The sequence below is a fragment of the Schistocerca americana genome, chromosome 1, assembly GCF_021461395.2.
Source record: "Schistocerca americana isolate TAMUIC-IGC-003095 chromosome 1, iqSchAmer2.1, whole genome shotgun sequence".
Classification (NCBI taxonomy): domain Eukaryota; kingdom Metazoa; phylum Arthropoda; class Insecta; order Orthoptera; family Acrididae; genus Schistocerca; species Schistocerca americana.
In genome coordinates, this window is record NC_060119.1 from 693927502 (window position 1) to 693947435 (window position 19934).

The following is a 19934-nucleotide window of genomic DNA, read 5'->3' on the forward strand; positions in this document are numbered from 1 at the left end:
CTATTTATCGTCCATGTTTCACTTCCATACATGGCTACACTCCATACAAATACTTTCAAAAATGACTTCCTGACACTTAAATCTATACTCGATGTTAACAAATTTCTATTCTTCAGAAAGGCTTTCCTTGCCATTGCCAGTCTACATTTTATATCCTCTCTACTTCGATCATCATCAGTTATTTTGCTCCCCAAATTGCAAAACTCCTTTACTACTTTAAGTGTCTCATTTCCTAATCAAATTCCCTCATCACCCGACTTAATTCGACAACATTCCATTATCCTCGTTTTGCTTTTGTTGATGATCAGAAAAGGGATAAGAGCCCTTTACTCTATATGCATAGAAAAATTTCAGTTTTTTGAGTAAAGTTCTCACATATTTGAAAAGAAATATTTTTTGAATGTATATCTTCTTACCATATGCTGTGATTTATGTGAAAATTACACCGTGCTGTGTGGAAGTGGTTATTCATTGTGTAATATGTCAGCCATATTATGTATTCAGAATGAAATTTTCACTCTGCAGTGGAGTGTGCGCCGATTTGAAACTTCCTGGCAGATTAAAACTGTCTGCCGGACCGAGACTTGAACACTGGACCTTTGCCTGGGCGGGCTCCACCAACTGAGCTACCCACGATTTTACTTCCGCTAGTACCTCGTCTCCTACCTTCCAAATTTCACAGAAGTTCTCCTGCGAAACTGGACGACTAATCACCCTTAAATTCACGATTCAATTTTTGAACATGTTATTCTGACTGTCTTAAATTAAAGTAGATGTCTTGTTGTTTCACGTCGTTGTATAACATCTCAGATTCTCTTCTTAGGAGTGAAAATGTAAATATAAACCAGTAAATATGAAACATCCATGGTTGGAACTGTTAAAATATTACACCCGAAATATTTGCAATATTATATCAAAATATTACATCACATAGTATAAAACAGCACAAAATATATGTGAAATTGATATTTTAGAATTTCACGTGAAATGTAACGAGAACAGTCACCATACAACAGTGGCACAAGATTTGAACAGTCCTCGGGTATCCGACCGCGCAGCGTCGTACTTTCTCCACAATATTTCGGCAGACGTACACACTACCATCTTCAGGTGGTTCCTGAGGAATGCTGTGCTACCCCCTCCATGGTTCCTCTCCTGGTGTCTTCACTGCTGCCGGCGCGGCGGCTATTGGAGGTGGTGGGGGAAGCGACGCCTGGGTCCGAACTGAGGTCTGCAGTCTCTCTGCTGCCGCCGTCGGGGGCGGTCCTCGATCTCTGGGACCGCATCTTTCTCTCAAGGCTGAGTGCACGGTTCCAAGCCTGACTAAGTTGAAGGCCGCTGTGTTTATTAATTAGATTGTCCTGTAGGCGGATGTCGATGGCCTCTTTAGTAACGCAGTCCCAGAAGTAGGAGGTTTGACAGAGTATTTTTCAGTGGCACAAGATGTTATATATACGTCAGGACAACGTAGACGTATTTGAAAATGGAATTCTTCCGAAACAGTTGTCGTAATAATCAATCAATGCTTTAAGCGGTGACAATGGAACCTTACTTACAATGTATTTTCAAGGCATGTATTCCATTGCAGGCCCAATCATCAAGAAACGAGTGAAGAAAGTTGTTTTGCAGCATCACCGAATGAGTGTGGAACACATCACCTTAAAAGTTGATATAAAGACCTGAAGATGCGGAAAGTGTCTTCCAGGTCAGCAGCACGAATGCTGACGGATGTGGCATGTTGTCAGGCAACGTTGACGGGCATAAGTGCTGTTTTCGTTTCATCGAATGTGACAATGAATGTAACATGGATGCCATTTATCAATCAAACGAAGCGCCAGTCACCTCAGTGGAATCAAACACTCTCATCGCCACAAAAAATATTTCGGATTAGTAACAGTGCTGAAAAAACGATGGTGACGATATTCTGGAACAACGATGGAGTAATCCTTACTAATTGCGTTCCAGAATTACTAGTGTGACTGGTGCACCTTCGAATATGTTTCGAATATCAAGTTCCCTCCAGCATTGAGTGAGAAACAGCCAGAAAATGCTGTAGTCCGCTCGTTCACCAAGACAATGCACCAGCATGTCGGGTGAAGGCGACCCTACAGTTTCTTCGTGACAACAACAATGAAGTGATTTCACGTGATCCCTGCTCACTTGATGTGGCTTCAAGTGACTTTTGGCTGTTTCTAACGATGAAAGACACCCTCCGTGGTCGCACATTCACTGGCCATGCCGCTATTGCATCAGCGATTTTGTAGTGGTCACACCAGATTCCTGAAGAACGTTCCCAGCGACAATGAAATCATGGTGTCGACGTTGTGACAAATATTTACGGCTGCAGGGTGATTACGTAGAGAAATGATACAAATTTCACTGTTTTCGTGCGATTACTCCGTGAGAAAAATTCAGAGGTGTTGTAACTTGAATGTACCTCGTAAAGTTAGTTATGTCATGTAAAAGTGTTTTGTGTCCCTTATTTCATATTTAATTGTGAAAAGCAAACAACTTCCTGTTTATTTACAGTGTTCATTACCACGAAAAAGTACAGGTACAATTTACATCCTTGATAAGTTAGTCTTTAATCATTAGTCATCAAAAACATTTTTGTCCCTAAAGTAATACAGTTGTTATATAACTATCTTCGGATCTATGGAAAGTAGAGGGATCATTTATCAGAAGTACTTTTTGTAGATGTGAAGATGGTTATTCAACACCTGAACCCTGTTATCTGTCTGCTTCTTTCTTTTGTGCTGACGACAAACAAATTTATAACGAACTATTACGAATCACGTGTCTCCTTAACTCACGGTATCAGATCCTTCCCGTACTCACTTAAATCGAAAATACACTCCTGGAAATGGAAAAAAGAACACATTGACACCGGTGTGTCAGACCCACCATACTTGCTCCGGACACTGCGAGAGGGCTGTACAAGCAATGATCACACGCACGGCACAGCGGACACACCAGGAACCGCGGTGTTGGCCGTCGAATGGCGCTAGCTGCGCAGCATTTGTACACCGCCGCCGTCAGTGTCAGCCAGTTTGCCGTGGCATACGGAGCTCCATCGCAGTCTTCAACACTGGTAGCATGCCGCGACAGCGTGGACGTGAACCGTATGTGCAGTTGACGGACTTTGAGCGAGGGCGTATAGTGGGCATGCGGGAGGCCGGGTGGACGTACCGCCGAATTGCTCAACACGTGGGGCGTGAGGTCTCCACAGTACATCGATGTTGTCGCCAGTGGTCGGCGGAAGGTGCACGTGCCCGTCGACCTGGGACCGGACCGCAGCGACGCACGGATGCACGCCAAGACCGTAGGATCCTACGCAGTGCCGTAGGGGACCGCACCGCCACTTGCCAGCAAATTAGGGACACTGTTGCTCCTGGGGTATCGGCGAGGACCATTCGCAACCGTCTCCATGAAGCTGGGCTACGGTCCCGCACACCGTTAGGCCGTCTTCCGCTCACGCCCCAACATCGTGCAGCCCGCCTCCAGTGGTGTCGCGACAGGCGTGAATGGAGGGACGAATGGAGACGTGTCGTCTTCAGCGATGAGAGTCGCTTCTGCCTTGGTGCCAATGATGGTCGTATGCGTGTTTGGCGCCGTGCAGGTGAGCGCCACAATCAGGACTGCATACGACCGAGGCACACAGGGCCAACACCCGGCATCACGGTGTGGGGAGCGATCTCCTACACTGGCCGTACACCACTGGTGATCGTCGAGGGGACACTGAATAGTGCACGGTACATCCAAACCGTCATCGAACCCATCGTTCTACCATTCCTAGACCGGCAAGGGAACTAGCTGTTCCAACAGGACAATGCACGTCCGCATGTATCCCGTGCCACCCAACGTGCTCTAGAAGGTGTAAGTCAACTACCCTGGCCAGCAAGATCTCCGGATCTGTCCCCCATTGAGCGTGTTTGGGACTGGATGAAGCGTCGTCTCACGCGGTCTGCACGTCCAGCACGAACGCTGGTCCAACTGAGGCGCCAGGTGGAAATGGCATGGCAAGCCGTTCCACAGGACTACATCCAGCATCTCTACGATCGTCTCCATGGGAGAATAGCAGCCTGCATTGCTGCGAAAGATGGATATACACTGTACTAGTGCTGACATTGTGCATGCTCTGTTGCCTGTGTCTATGTGCCTGTGGTTCTGTCAGTGTGATCATGTGATGTATCTGACCCCAGGAATGTGTCAATAAAGTTTACCCTTCCTGGGACAATGAATTCACGGTGTTCTTATTTCAATTTCCAGGAGTGTAATAACATTATCACTGTAACAGCTTTTGGTTGTTTTAAGATATCTTTTCTGCATCATTATTGTTACACACTGTCTGCCGGAAGTAATTTGGAAGACGGCATTTCCTTTCGCTGATGGTGAAAGACCTCACTGTGTGAGTGAAATTACTCATTCCGTATGGAAACATAGGCGATTCATACAATCAACCTAATGAAGATCACATCCACTATTGCTGAAACGGTTGACTGTTTTACTACATGATATGGCACATGCAAGAACATTTGTCTCTGGACGCGGAAACCTATGCCTGTATGTAAGCAGGAATAATATTATGGGGAAGAACGGATAGGATCCTCGGACTGAAATTATTACAACTATGAATAAAAACTTTTGGACATACATTATCACCATCTGCATATTTTTTGGCACTTTCTGCTATATCTTATCATTCGTTCTTTCTTTAAACCAGAGCCTGTGACTCATCAGCTTCAAATTATGGTTTTCTGACAGTGTTGAGTTTTAGTTCGTCGCTAGCATCCATCAGCCTTCGCAAACCAACAAGCTGCCGCCTTTTACGAGACGCTACACAAGCTCCCATTCTAGGTATTATGAACATGAAGCGGAAGTACAAAGGACAGAGGCAAGAGTGTTCACGAAGTTTCTTGCCTCATCTCCGCTTTTTCACTTTCCCGTCCCCTAGGAGCGACATCCAGGTTCGCGTTGCGCAGGCGCTTAGTGAGTTTACTGCCGAGGCAGTAACTGCAGCCGACTGAGTGGCGCAGGCTGAGAAATATAAGAGCGAAAGGGAGAGGAAGGACACCCTCAGCGAGTATAAAATGGAACACAGCCTAGAGTTTATCAGAGGAAGCCCAGAGGGCGCACTTTTATGGCGGTCTACTCGAATGGAAAATGGTTCAAATGGCTCTGAGCACTATGGGACTCAACTGCTGAGGTCATTAGTCCCCTAGAACTTAGAACTAGTTAAACCTAACTAACCTAAGGACATCACAAACATCCATGCCCGAGGCAGGATTCGAACCTGCGACCGTAGCGGTCTTGCGGTTCCAGACTGCAGCGCCTTTAACCGCACGGCCACTTCGGCCGGCTACTCGAATGGAGAGAGGCTGCTAGCTGCACACAAGAGCGAGGCGGGGGTCTCTGGCGACATAGCGGTGACAGTCGTCGGCTGTCGCGTTAATTTAAACGAGAGGCCGAGCGAGTCTGCTATCTGTTATCAAAGCATTTCTGGCCGCTCAAAGACGAAGAACGGCACCCGCTGGCTGATAGCAGCCCTAAAGCATCCCTGCTCTCCCGAAGGGGCGAACCCGTTCCAGCCTTCTGCTGCTACAGCAAATCGGCGTAGAGGCTTCATCGTTATTCGCATTGTCAGGTACGAAGGGGCAACTTTCAGCTGCTTGAGCACACCAGTACCTGATGTAGCTCGCACCTTAGATAACTGGGCAACTCACGGCTCTTTTTAAGCGGAATAGCTCCGTGTGGTCATAGGGTCGAGCCTCACATATCTGCTTCCATACCCAGCACCTTACTCGCTGCAAATAATAACATGAAGCTGTGACCCTGCCGTAAAATAGTCTATGCGTTGGCTAGAACTGCGAGTTAATAAAATACACAAAAATACAAAATACACTACTGACCACTAAAATTGCTACACCACGAAGATGACGTGCTACAGACGCGAAATTTAACCCACAGCAAGAAGATGCTGTGATATGCAAATGATTAGCTTTTCAGAGCATTCACACAAGGTTGGAGCTGGTGGCGACACCTACAACGTGCTGACATGAGGAAAGTTTCCAACCGCTTTTTCATACGCAAACAGCAGTTGACCGACGTTGCCTGGTTAAACGTTGTTGAGATGCCTCACGTAAGGAGGTGAAATGCGTACCATCACGTTTCCGACTTTGTTAAAGGTCGGATTGCAGTCTATCGTGATTGCGGTTTATCGTATCGCGACATTGTTGCTCGCGTTGGTCGAGGTCCAATGACTGTTAACAGAATATGGAATCGGTGGGTTCAGGAGGGTAATACGGTACGCCGTTCTGGATCCCAACAGCCTCGTATCACTAACAGTCGAGATGACAGGCATCTTATCCGCATGGCTGTAAGGGATCGTGCAGCCACGTCTCGATCTCTGAGTCAACAGATGGGGACGTTTGCAAGACAACAACCATCGGCACGAACAGTTCGACGACGTTTCCAGCAGCGTGGACTATCAGCTCGGAGACCATGGCTGCGGTTATCCTTGACGCTGCATCACAGGCAGGACCGCCTGCGATGGTGTACTCAGCGACGAACCTGGGTGCACGAATGGCAAAACGTCATTTTTTCGGATGAATACACGTTCTGTTTACAGCATCATGATGGTCGCATCCGTGTTTGGCGAAATCGCGGTGAACGCACATTGGAAGCGTGTATTCGACATCGCCATACTGGCGTACCCGGCGTGATGGTATGGGGTGCCATTGTTTACACGTCTCGGTCACCTCTTGTTCGCATTGACGGCACTTTGAACAGTGGACGTTACATTTCACATGTGTTACGACCCTTCATTCGATCCCAGCGAAACCCTACATTTCAGCAGGAGAATGCACAACCGCATGTTGCAGGTCCTGTACAGGCCTTTCTGGATACAGAAAATGTTCGACTGCTGCCCTGGGCAGCACATTCTTCAGATCTCTCACCAATTGAAAACGTCTGGTCAATGGTGGCCGAGCAACTGGCTCGTCACAATACGCCAGTCACTACTCTTGATGAACTGTGGTATCGTGTTGAAGCTGCATGGGCAGCTGTACCTGTACACGCCATCCAAGCTCTGTTTGACTCAATGCTTTTGATTGTGTAAATCATGAAATTCTGCTAGACAAGCTCAAGTATTGTGGCATGAGTGGGACAGTGCACAAATGGTTTAATTCGTACCTAACTGGAAGAGTGCAGAAAGTTGAAATAAGTAGTTCTCGCAACATGCAAAGATCAGCACATTCCTCAAACTGGGGAACTATCAAGAATGGGGTTCCACAAGGGTCAGTCTTGGGTCCTTTGTTGTTCTTATTATATATTAATGACTTGCCATTCTATATTCATGAAGAGGCAAAGTTAGTTCTCTTTGATGATGATACAAGTATAGTAATCACACCTGACAAACAAGAATTAACTGATGAAATTGTCAATACTGTCTTTCAGAAAATTACTAAGTGGTTCCTTGTAAACGGACTCTCACTGAATTTTGATAAGACACAGTACATACAGTTCTGTACGGTGAATGGTATGATGCCATTAATAAATATAGACCATAATCAGAAGCATATAGCTAAGGTAGAATATTCCAAATTTTTAGGTGTGTCCATTGATGAGAGATTAAATTGGAAGAAACACATTGATGATCTGCTGAAACGTTTGAGTTCAGCTACTTATGCAATAAGGGTCATTGCAAATTTTGGTGATAAACATCTTAGTAAATTAGCTTACTACGCCTACTTTCACTCATTGCTTTCATATGGCATCATATTTTGGGGTAATTCATCACTGAGGAATAAAGTATTTATTGCACAAAAGCGTGTAATCAGAATACTAGCTGGAGTCCACCCAAGATCATCCTGCAGACATTTATTTAAGGATCTAGGGATATTCACAGTAGCTTCTCAGTATATGTACTCTCTTATGAAATTTGTTATTAACAACCAAACCCAATTCAAAAGTAATAGCAGTGTGCATAACTACAATACTAGGAGAAAGGATGATCTTCACTATTCAAGATTAAATCTAACTTTGGCACAGAAAGGGGTGAATTATACTGGCACTAAAGTCTTTGGTCACTTACCAAATAGTATCAAAAGTCTGACAGATAACCAACAAGAATTTAAGAAGAAATTAAAAGAATTTCTGAATGACAACTCCTACTACTCCATAGAGAACTAGTATCAATCTAATCTAATCTAATCTAATCTAATACCCAGGCGTATCAAGGCCGTTATTACCGCCAGAGGTGGTTGTTCTGGGTACTGATTTCTCAGGATCTATGCACCAAAATTGCGTGAAAATGTAATCACAGGTCCGTTCTAGTATGATATATTTGTCCAATGAATACCCGTTTATCATCTGCATTTCTTCTTGGTGTAGCAATTTTAATGGCCAGTAGTGTAAAATGTAAATGAATGATTTAACAAAAAGTGTTCTATTGTAATGTCTGTTCTTGTTACAGACGACAGATGACGCTGAATAATGTTTATTCAGGAAAGTAAAGATCAAGCAAACGGAAAGTGGTCATCCGATAACGGAGTATAATACAGTCAGAAACTAACCTTATCAAATGCAGTAACGTTGCATAAAAAGTGTTACGAGTACGGTAGCAGAATACCCAAGCTAAATAGTTATCCAAGATGTGCGGCAACTAAGTCCATTTCGTGATCACAGTACGTGTAATATTCACCAACACAAAATAGTTCAGAGAACGACATGAAGATTTACAAATTAATACATGTAAGATAACGAGTAGAAAGTTATGCTCTGTCTAGTCTCAATTCTATGATGCAATCAGACAGAGTTAGAGTGTTGTAGCAGCCGTTTACTGCCAAGCATCTTTCACCTACACTATCAGAAACCACACGATACCAAGAACTCGAAATAAAGTGGTTTCTTCAAGAGCTAAATGAAAAGCGCCCTCAGCTGCTCTCTTGATTGCACCACTGGATAAAAGTTTGTCTCTACTTGACTCCAGTGGTGTTCTGCCATTGCTTGCTTTCTCATTCACTGAAGGCCATCCCCACCAAAAATACACCGTTCTAATGTTTTACAGGCATGATCTTACTCGACCGTTACCAATACTAAACTAAAATATTACAACAATATTTCGATAAAGAAATATTATAAGCATTCGGTCACACTCAGACCTTTGATAGTAAATATAAGTAAATGTTTTTTTTTCATAAATAAATAATCCAGCATTCTTGGGCCAATGAACCCACGTTAAACGACACCTAATTTTCGTTAAATATTGCTTAAATAGTTATTTAAGTCTCCTTGATACAAGCGTTTTTTAACCCTGTCTTCGAAAGTGGTGACAGCTAACACGAGCGATTGACCACTTCTTAAATTACCATGTTTTTTTTTATTAGCAGTTATAATCAATAGTTAAATATCTGGTAAAAATAGTAACATATTCATTAAATAAATACACAGCATGACAAGATATGACGTATTTATGCTGTATTCATTTACTGTCTTATTGTGGAGAATATGAAGTTCTGTTAGAAATTTGCACAATGAAAAGATATAAAAAACGTAATAAACCAAGAAATAAAATAGAAACAGATACGCAGCTTTCAAAAATGTTTGCTATAGTGCTACGGCATCGTCTGAGATGTAGTTTGTTGAAACTGCATGAAGCATTTCAAAGTTATTAATTCAAACGTAAATTACGAGAATGCTTAGTCTCTGTAAAATATTAACGTCTGTAGTTTTACACATATTGAAAATACTGCTGTGTCATTGAATGGGCCGCTTTTTCTCTGATATCGAAAATACATTCAGATTTGCTTTAATATTTGACTATGTCTTATATCAGAATTTCTAAGAGCTACAACTTAGCCATCTATCTGATTGTCTCAAAGTCTGTCACTGCTAGTGCATTACGCATTCTGCTAATCGAGAGACGACTGTCCAGCTCCACTTCCTGGGATATTCCCCATTTCTGCTGCTTATCTTTGTACCTGGTTGGCCGGTACCAGCTGATAAGCTGGACCTGCCGTGGTATGCCATCGGCCCTGTGGCCCCGTAGCTTCACGAACAAATTTACTTTCCCTCGTAATAATTCTATTGCAATCTATTAAATCGTCAAAGATGTGTAACGTTAGATCTTCTTCACTGTTTGTGTTGTTAGATACGAAAGGGAAATTCTTAGCTGTAATGAGATTCGGACTCGTACTTCTTCTACACTATGACAATAATCTGTAAGAAAAATAGACACATCAAATGGAAGAGGCATTTATACGGAATTCACACTAAGAATTTTAAAAAATTGTGGTAACGTACAGTACAACAGAAAATTGTTACTTGCTAAACACTAAACAATCAGGAATTCAATAGAGGAAATGTAATAAATCTGATCTATAGTAAGCAAAATTAAATAAAATGACGGAAGCATAGACTACATCTGAAGCAGATTCACGCTGCTGTATAAGAAACTTTTCTCTGAGGCCGTTCTCCATCTTGTCCTATCGTGTGCTGCCCTATACATTTCTACGTAACTGTTATATTCAGTATCTACATAATGACTTTACAACATTCCATTCTTTGTCTCCTCCTACTGTTTTTCTCTCTCCTTCTCCTTTGAATCTCAAATACGAATTACTGCCTCTTCAGCCCATCAGCTATATTATCCGTACACTTAATCTTACTGTTAGTCAAGGAAGCAAGCCAGGGAACATAGAAATATATATACAGTTGAAAAATGTCATACACAGATGTGAAATGTGATTCTGTTCTCTCATTTGCTTCAGTCCTAATCTTCAGCCATAGATAGATTAGTTCTATCACTTTTTCGACGGTGTCTTCCACAACTTCAATCCTCAAAAGCTCACCCCTAGAACAGAGTCTATAATTTGGCTCACGAGAAATACAGCTACTGATGCGGTAAATTAAAAGTATTTCTTCATGTTAAGAGGCAACCGTGACTCCACAAACCAAGGATGGTGTTCATCTTGGTTTGCAATATCACACTCTTCAGAGCTTTTCGACAGTCGTCAGAACGAAGATTTCTAAAAATACACACATCAAAAAAAGTTTTGCATCACCCCAGTTCTTAGAACTCCTGAAGATAGACGTTGACTGTGGATATTGTATCACAGACACAGTCCCTTTGACTGTTCAGAGATGTCACTAAACCCGCCCAAAGATGTCAACAACCATGCATGAGCAGCGCCTATTATACGGAGGGGGTCCTACAGCCCATCAGTTCCACTCTTTCCACCAGGAAGGAGGTCCACGGTTCGTGTTGACCGTAGTTCATCCATGCCTAAACGGTCAATACCGCGGTTCCATAGCGGCCGCATTGTTACTTCGTGCCAGGAAGGGCTCTGAACAAGGGAAGTGTCCAGGCGTCTCGGAGTGAACCAAAGCAATGTTGTTCGGACATGGAGGAGATAGAGAGAGACTGTAACTATCGATGACATGCCTCGCTCAGGCCGCCCAAGGGCTACTACTGCAGTGGATGACCACTACCTACGGATTATGGCTCGGAGGAACCCTGACAGCAACGCCACCGTGTTGAATAATGCTTATCGTGCAGCCACAGGACGTCGTGTTACGACTCAGACTGTGCGCAATAGACAGCATGATGCGCAACTTCACTCCCGCCGTCCATGGCGAGGTCCATCTTTGCAAACACGACACCGTGCAGCGCCGTACAGATGGACCCAACAACATGCCGAAAGGACCGATCAGGATTGGTATCACGTTCTCTTCTTTGATGAGTGTCGCATAGCATATGCCTTCAACTAGACACTCGTCGGAGACGTGGTTGGAAGCAACCCGGCCAAGCTTAACGCCTTAGACCCAGTGACCAGCAAAACGCAGCAACGTGGAGGTTCCTTGCTGTTTGGGGTGGCATTATGTCGGGCTGACGTACGCCGCTGGTGGTCATTGAAGGCGCCGTACCGGCTGTACGATACGTGAATGCCATCCTCCGAACGACACCGCAACCATCGGCAGCATAATGGCGAGGTATTCGTCTTCATGGACGACAATTCGCGCCCTCATCGTGTACATCTTGTGAATTATGTCCTTCAGGATAACGACATCGCTCGACTAGAGGACGTGCTACTGGTTATTAGATATACCAATATACCAATAAGATATACCAATATACCAAATCTGGACCACCACCTCTGAAGGTCTCGCTGTATGGTGGTACAACATGGAATGTGTGGTTTTCATGAGCAATAAAAAGGGCGGATATGATGTTGATGTTGATCTCCATTCCAATTTTCTGTACAGGTTCCGGAACTCTCGGAACCGAGGAGATGCAAAAGTTTTTTTGATGCGTGTATTATACGATTTCCCTTCATTCTGATGCAAAGCTTTTTATTGCTATTAGTTCTGCTTCTCACTTTACACAATTTGAGTTATAAATTACGTCGATTGTTTTCAATGTCACTACCTGTAATGTGCTCTATAAAGGCATCATGAAACAGTCAAATAAGGATAAAGAAAATTTCTGAACGAACGAGAATTACGTTCACATATATTAGCATAAATGTTAATGTTCGTACTGATGAATTTTTTATTTTTTTATTTATTTTTGTGTGTAGCTAACTCTCTTCCCTCATCACGTCAGGTCTGCACTGATAAGCGATTTAACAAAATTATGATTCGGTCGTTGTGCTCGTTTGCAACAAAATTTAGAAGAATTTTAATATGTACTCACAGCAGCATGGCGTCATTTTGCTAGTAAACAGAGTGAAGAAAAGAGTGAAAGTGAACAATAAAAAGCAGATTCCAAACTTCCTGAGCATGAAAAGCGTCAAGACATTAATAGAAAAGAGGAAGCCTTTTCTAATTTAGGCGACAATCCAAAGTAACGAAGCCCAAAAAGTAGATCAGAGGTGGTAGAGCTATTCTGATGTAAACTACTAACATGGAACCGAATAAATATTTGAATATTTATATCTGGAATAGAATATAATGTGGGAGTAAACTATGAACTGAGTAAACTAGTGCCGGCCGGGGTGGACGAGCTGTTCTAGGCGCTACAGTCTGGAACCTCGCGACCGCTACGGTCGCAGGTTCGAATCCTGCCTCGGGCATGGATGTGTGTGATGTCCTTAGGTTGGTTAGGTTTAAGTAGTTCTAAGTTCTACGGGACTGATGACCACTGCAGTTAAGACCGATACTGCTCAGAGCCATTTTTTGTAAACTAGTAGGAAAAAGAACAAACAGGTATTGGAACGTGTTCTAATATGTTCAGAAATAAACTCAGCAACGGAAAAAGCAGTTTTATTGTTACATCACTTACATACACTACGTGATCAAAAGTATCCGGACACTACCAAAAACATACGTTTTTCATATTAGGTGCGTTGCCCTGCCACCTACTGCCAGGTACTCTATATCAGCGGCCTCAGTAGTCATTAGACTTCGTGAGAAAGCAGAATGGGGCGATCCGCAAAACTCACAGACTTCGAACGTGGTCAGGTGACTGGGTGTCACATGTGTCATACGTCTGTATGCGAGATTTCCACACTCCTAAACATCCCTAGATCCACTATTTCCAAAGTGATACAAGTGGCAACGTGAAGGGACACGTACAGCACAAAAGCGTACAGGACGACCTCGTCTTTTGACTGACAGAGACCTCCGACAGTTTAAGAAGGTCGTAATGTGTAATAGGCAGACAACTATCCAGACCATCACGCAGGAATTCCAAAGTGCATCAGGATCCACTGCAAGTACCATGACAGTTAGGCGGGAATTAAGAAAACGGATTTCATGGTCGAGCGGCTGCTCGTAAGCCACACATCACGCCGGTAAATGCCAAACTACGCCTCGCTTGGTGTAAGAGGCGTGAACATTGGATGACTGAATAGTGGAAAAACGTTGTTTGGAGTGACAAATCACCGCACACAATGCGGCGATCCGATGGCAGGGTGTGGGTATGGCGAATGCCCGGTGAACGTCATTTGATGAGGTCGTGTTTTGCACGGAGGGGCTTTGTACCGCTTGTTGTTTTGCGTAGCACTGTGACAGAACAGGCCAACACTGATGTTTTAAGCACCTTCTTGCTTCCCACTATTAAAGAGCAATTCGGGGATGGCTATTGTATCTTTCAACATGATCTAGCACCTGTTCATAATGCACGGCCTGTGGCGGAGTGGTTACACGACAGTAACATCCCTCGCCTGCACAGAGTCCTGCCCTAATTCCTATAGAACACCTTTGGGATGTTTTGGAACGCCGACCTCGTGCAAGGTTCAAATGGTTCAAATGGCTCTGAGCACTATGGGACTCAACTGCTGAGGTCATTAGTCCCCTAGAACTTAGAACTAGTTAAACCTAACTAACCTAAGGACATCACAAACATCCATGCCCGAGGCAGGATTCGAACCTGCGACCGTAGCGCCTCGTGCAAGGCTTCACCTCTTCTAGCGCAGCGCTCCGTGAAGAAGGGGCGCCGGCCATGGTGGCCAAGTGGTTCTAGGCGCTCAGTCCGGAACCGCGCGACTGCTACGGTCGCAGGTTCGAATCCTGCCTCGGGCATGGACGTGTGTGATGTCCTTAGGTTAGTTAGGTTTAAGTAGTTCTAAGTTCTAGGGCACTGATGACGTCAGATGTTAAGTCCCATAGTGCTTGGAGCCATTTGAACCATTTTGAAGAAGGGGCTACCATTCCCCAAGAAACCTTCCAGCACCTAATTGAACGTATGCCTACGAGAGTGGAAACTGTCACCAAGGCTAAGGATGGGCCAACACCTTACTGAATTCCATCATTATTGATGGAGGGTACCACGAACTTGTAAGTCATTTTCAGCCAGATGTCCGGATACTTTCGATCACATAATGTAGGTGATACTGTGAGTTCGTATAGATGAAACGGTTATTATCGGGTTGAGAGAAATAGAGGACGGCCAAAACGCAGCTGAAAGACAGACAACAACAAAAAAGAACAATGAATGAAATGTCGTTCTCATTAAGTCGCTAAGTAAGTCCTACAGGGACTACAGATTATTTTCTGGCACAGTATAAACCTACAATCGATTCTTCTCCTGTTCGGGCACAACAGAGATATAGATGTAGAAAACGAAGCAGAAAATTTTAGAGGTACGACCGAAAAATCTTGGAAATGTTTCTTCGTACGAAAATTTGTAACATTATGAACGTGTTAACAGTATATCTTAGTTATCGTGCAAGCAGCACATCAGTACACGTGAGAACTAGGATGCTCAAACACGGTACAAAGCGATAATATATGCGTGGAGTTCCATTGTGTGACACGAAAATGAAGTCGAATATTCAGAACATATCATATAACAGCGAAAAAAATTAATAATACTGTTTTGTCACCTCTTCTGCGCACTAAAGGAGCTATAGACAGAGACAACGTACAAAGTAAATTTCAAAATCTTATTTATGCGTGTACTAATTTTCGTTATTCACTTCCTGTATGTACTTAAGATGATGACAAACTGGGCTAGTTCTTTTCGTCAAAAGTCATCCGCAAAATTCTTTCTTTAGAAACACGTATATCAAACGTATCAATTCAGCGTTCTACTTTGGAAATTGAAATGAAGTCCCATGCTTCTTGACAGAGAGTAGGGAACAATGCGGGAGACCCGTACCACCGTACTAGGCAAGGTCATAATTGGAGATGGTTTGCCGTTGCCTTCCTCCGACCGTAATGGGGATTAATGATGATGAAGACGATACAACACCCAGTCATCTCGGGGCAGGTGAAACACCCTGATCACGCCGGTAATCGAACGCGGAGCACCGTGCTCGGGAAGGGAGAACGCTACCGCGAGACCAAAATCGGCGGACTGCGTTCTACATTAACGGCTGTTATTCTGAAACATTTATCACACTGGTTGTTTTTACATGGTTTCTTTTACCAGTCGACACGTACGTTGAGATGCTTTCCTATCTTTGCTTAAGAAATATAGCACACAAACCGTTTTAACGCGGAGCTACAGATACGTGCAATGACAGAATAGAGTGACGAAATTGGCTTGTAAGTTTCATTTACATCTGAAAGAGCGACACCATTTGAAGAGACATTTCCTTAACTGTAAATTCAAATTATTGTGTAAGAAACACATTGTAATAAGAATTTCACTTAACAAAGTTTATTTTAAAAAAAGTGTTTAAGTTATAAGGTGTAAATTCACCTAGCTTGTGAGAGAGATTGATAGCTTTGATGATTCATAGGTGCACGTGTACGAAATCGTATCTGTTCTGAGAATTAAATCTTTACAAAATAGTATGCAACGGCCTTCACATAGGTAAAGAAAACTGCGTTGGCAGCAAAGATCAGACTATGTAAACTGGTTGTTAAGTACGTTGGGTCTACGAAGTAACCGAGAGGTGGCGCAGTGGTTACCACACTGGACTCGCATTCGGGAGGACGACGGTTCAATCCCGTCTCCGGCCATCCTGATTTAGATTTTCCGTGATTTCCCTAAATCGCTACAGGCAAATGCCGGGATGGTTCCTTTGAAAGGGCACGGCCGATTTCCTTCCCCATCCTTCCCTCACCCGAGCTTGAGCTCCGTCTCTAATGACCTCGTTGTCGACGGGACGTTAAACACCAATATCCTCCTCCTCCTCTACGAAGTAGGCAGAGAAGATAAAGTAAGGAGAGATAAGAAAACGTATTTATTTAAATTAAGCGCGATTTGTGGAGCATGTAGTATGAACTGCAATCAAGTTTGCAATAAATATCAACAAGAGTTCTTTTCCCGTTCATGGGATTTTATTTGCCAATACTTGAACCCGTTTCTCTGCTATTTAGGAGCAACTACACCGAAGAGCCAAAGAAGTTGGTACACCTGCCTAATATCGTGTAGGGCCCCCACGAGCACGCAGAAGTGCCGCATCACGACGTGGCATGGACTCGACTAACGTCTGAAGTAGTACTGGAGGGAACTGACACAATGAATCCTGCAGGGCTGTCCATAAATCCGTGAGAGTACGAGGGTGTGGAGATCTCTTCTGAACAGCACGTTGCAATAATGTTCATGTCTGGAGAGTTTGGTGGCCAACGGAAGTAATTAAACTCAGAAAAGAGCCACTCTGTAGCAATTATGTATGTGCGGGGTGTCGCATTGTCCTGCTTGAGTTGCCTAAGTCCGTCGGAACGAACAGTGGAGATGTATGGATGCAGGCGATCAGATATAATGCTCACTCAGGTGGCACCTGTCAGAGTCGTATCTACACGTATCAGGGGCCCCATATTACTCCAACTGCACATGCCCCACATCATTACAGAGTCTCCATCAGCTTGAACAGTCCCCTGCTGACATGCAGAGTCCGTGGATTCATGTGGTTGTGTCCATACCCGTATACGTCCATCCACACGATAAAATCTGAAACGAGACTTTTCCGATCAGGCAACATATTTCCAGTCATCAACAGTCCAATGTCTGTGATGACGGGCCCAGGCGAGGAGCAAAACTTTGTGTCGTGCAGTCATCAACAGGACACGAGTGGGCCTTCGGCTACGTAAGCCCATATCGATGATGTTTCGCTGAATGGTTCGCACGCTGATACTTGTTGATGGCCCAGCATTGAAATATGCAGCAATTTTCCGAAGAGTTGCATTTCTGTCACGTTGAACGATTCTCTTCAGTCGATTTGTCCCATTCTTGCAGAATCTTTTCCGGTTGCAGCGATGTCGGAGATTTGATGCTTTACCGCATTCCTGATATTCACGGCATACTCGTGAAATGATCGTACGGGAAAATCCCCACTTCATCGCTAGCTCGGAGATCCTACCTCCCATCGCTCGTGCGCCGAATGTAACACCAAACTCACTTAAATCTCGATAAGCTGTCATTGCAGCAGCAGTAACCGATCAAACAACTGCGCCAGACACTTGTTGTCTTACATAGGCGTTGCCGATCACAGCGCCGTATTCTGCCTGATTTTAGATATCTCTGAGCCGGCCGGTGTGGCCGTGCGGTCCTAGAAGCTTCAGTCTGGAACCGCGTGACCGCTACGGTCGCAGGTTCGAATCCTGCCTCGGGCATGGCTGTGTGTGATGTCCTTAGGTTAGTTAGGTTTAAGTAGTTCTAAGTTCTAGGGGACTGATGACCACAGATTTTAAATCCCATAGTGTTCAGGGTCATTTTTGAGATATCTCTGTATTTCAATAGACATACCTAAACCAGTTTCTTTGTCGCTTCATTGTAATTACGCAATCCGAGTAACCCGTATGGAATGACATACGACCAAATATTCTTCTTTAGTTCGTCACACACAACACACCAGTAGTTCGGTCACATACCGCCCAATTAATGTGCCGTTTCCCAATGCAACTGTGCAACTTTGTACTTCAGGAAGCATCGAAACAATGACGGCGCATGTGAAACATACTCCACTTCCTTGTGAATACTGCACCATCGACCACCAAAGAAAGGCTCCAGATAATGTTCATGAGAGATCTTTTGTCTCTGATTTTACGTCCTCGGCTTGTGGTACGTGACGGCACCTGCAGCTGCCTCGCTTTTCCTCCACAGCACGCGCCCCGCAGCTCTTGATCTCGTTCTGCTGACAGGCTTTTCTCGGAATGCTATCTTGCGATCCGGGTGTCTGCGCCCCTGGTTGCAGGTAGTGCAGAGTCAGGTCTCACAAAGGGCGCTGACGACGCGGTAAGCCGACCCACCGGCTCACAAACGAGGACCGCTCTTGTGACAAGCGGCTGCCGCCCGTAGCCACCTCTTGTCGCACCGTGCAACACAAGGGCGCTTCGCAGACAACAGCCCCGTCCTCTCACCGCTACGCGTCCGCCTCGAATGACATGTTCATAACATACGGCAGAGAGATGGCGAGCGGACGTATGCTCGGGGATCTGTTCTCCGTGGCGTGTGATAGGTTTCCGGTTGACAGAGGCTACTGCGCCGGTTGTAGCGTTCAGTCAGTGAAACTAACCGGATGCCACGATCATGTGAGGAGGTAGAACAAAAGCCTGTAGAAGCACTTGAAATCCTGAAACAGTAATATGCAGAAAAACGCAAACCAAATCCAACTAATTTGAAGAGAAGTACTTTTCATCTTCGCAACTGACACGGCTGAAGGAAACAGAATGCCATGACGAGGTACGGTACTGTAGAACGATGCCCATCCCTCTTAATAGAAAATTTCCTTCAATCGAGATCTAGCTTTAGAAAAACACCGTTCCAACATCAAACTTCCTGGCAGATTAAAACTGTGTGCCGGACCGAGACTCGAATTCTGGACCTTTGGCTTTCGCGGGCAAGTGCTAGAGCCCGCGAAAGGCAAAGTTCCCGAGTTCGAGTCTCGGTCCGGCACACAGTTTTAATCTGCCAGGAAGTTTCATATCAGCGCACACTCCGCTGCAGAGTGAAAATCTCATTCTGGTCCCAACATCAAGTTTACATTTTATCTGGCTTTCGCTTATTGAACCCTACTACCAATAGCTTGGTGCAAGTGTGAAATCTTGTGTACAGAGATATCACGATACAAGAATTTGTTTAGAAATTTATTAGCAGTTGTGGAATCTTTGTGACATTAGCTGCAATAAATACGAAGATATTATATGTTGATGACACATGAAAAATTCTGCCGGACCAGGACTCGAACGCAGATTTCCCACTTCTTAAAAGCTGTCGCCTTAGCACTTCGTCAATCTGAGCACGTTTCCAGGACTGACCAATCTACCAATTGTCGTACTGTCTACGACCCCATTGCTTACAATAATCTCACTACAGGGTTTCAAGGAGACAAACGTATTCAACGTTAGTATTAGAATATTCATTTTACCGTCGAGGCATGTAATACTTACTTTTAACAATGTTTGAACAAACAAACATTGGTGACGATCTTGCAGACGTACCAAATTTATTAAACTGATTGGCAATCTTTGAATCTTTCTGACTTTAGCTGCTTAAAGTATGAAGAAATTATGTATTGGCAAGACTCGAAAATTTGTGCCAG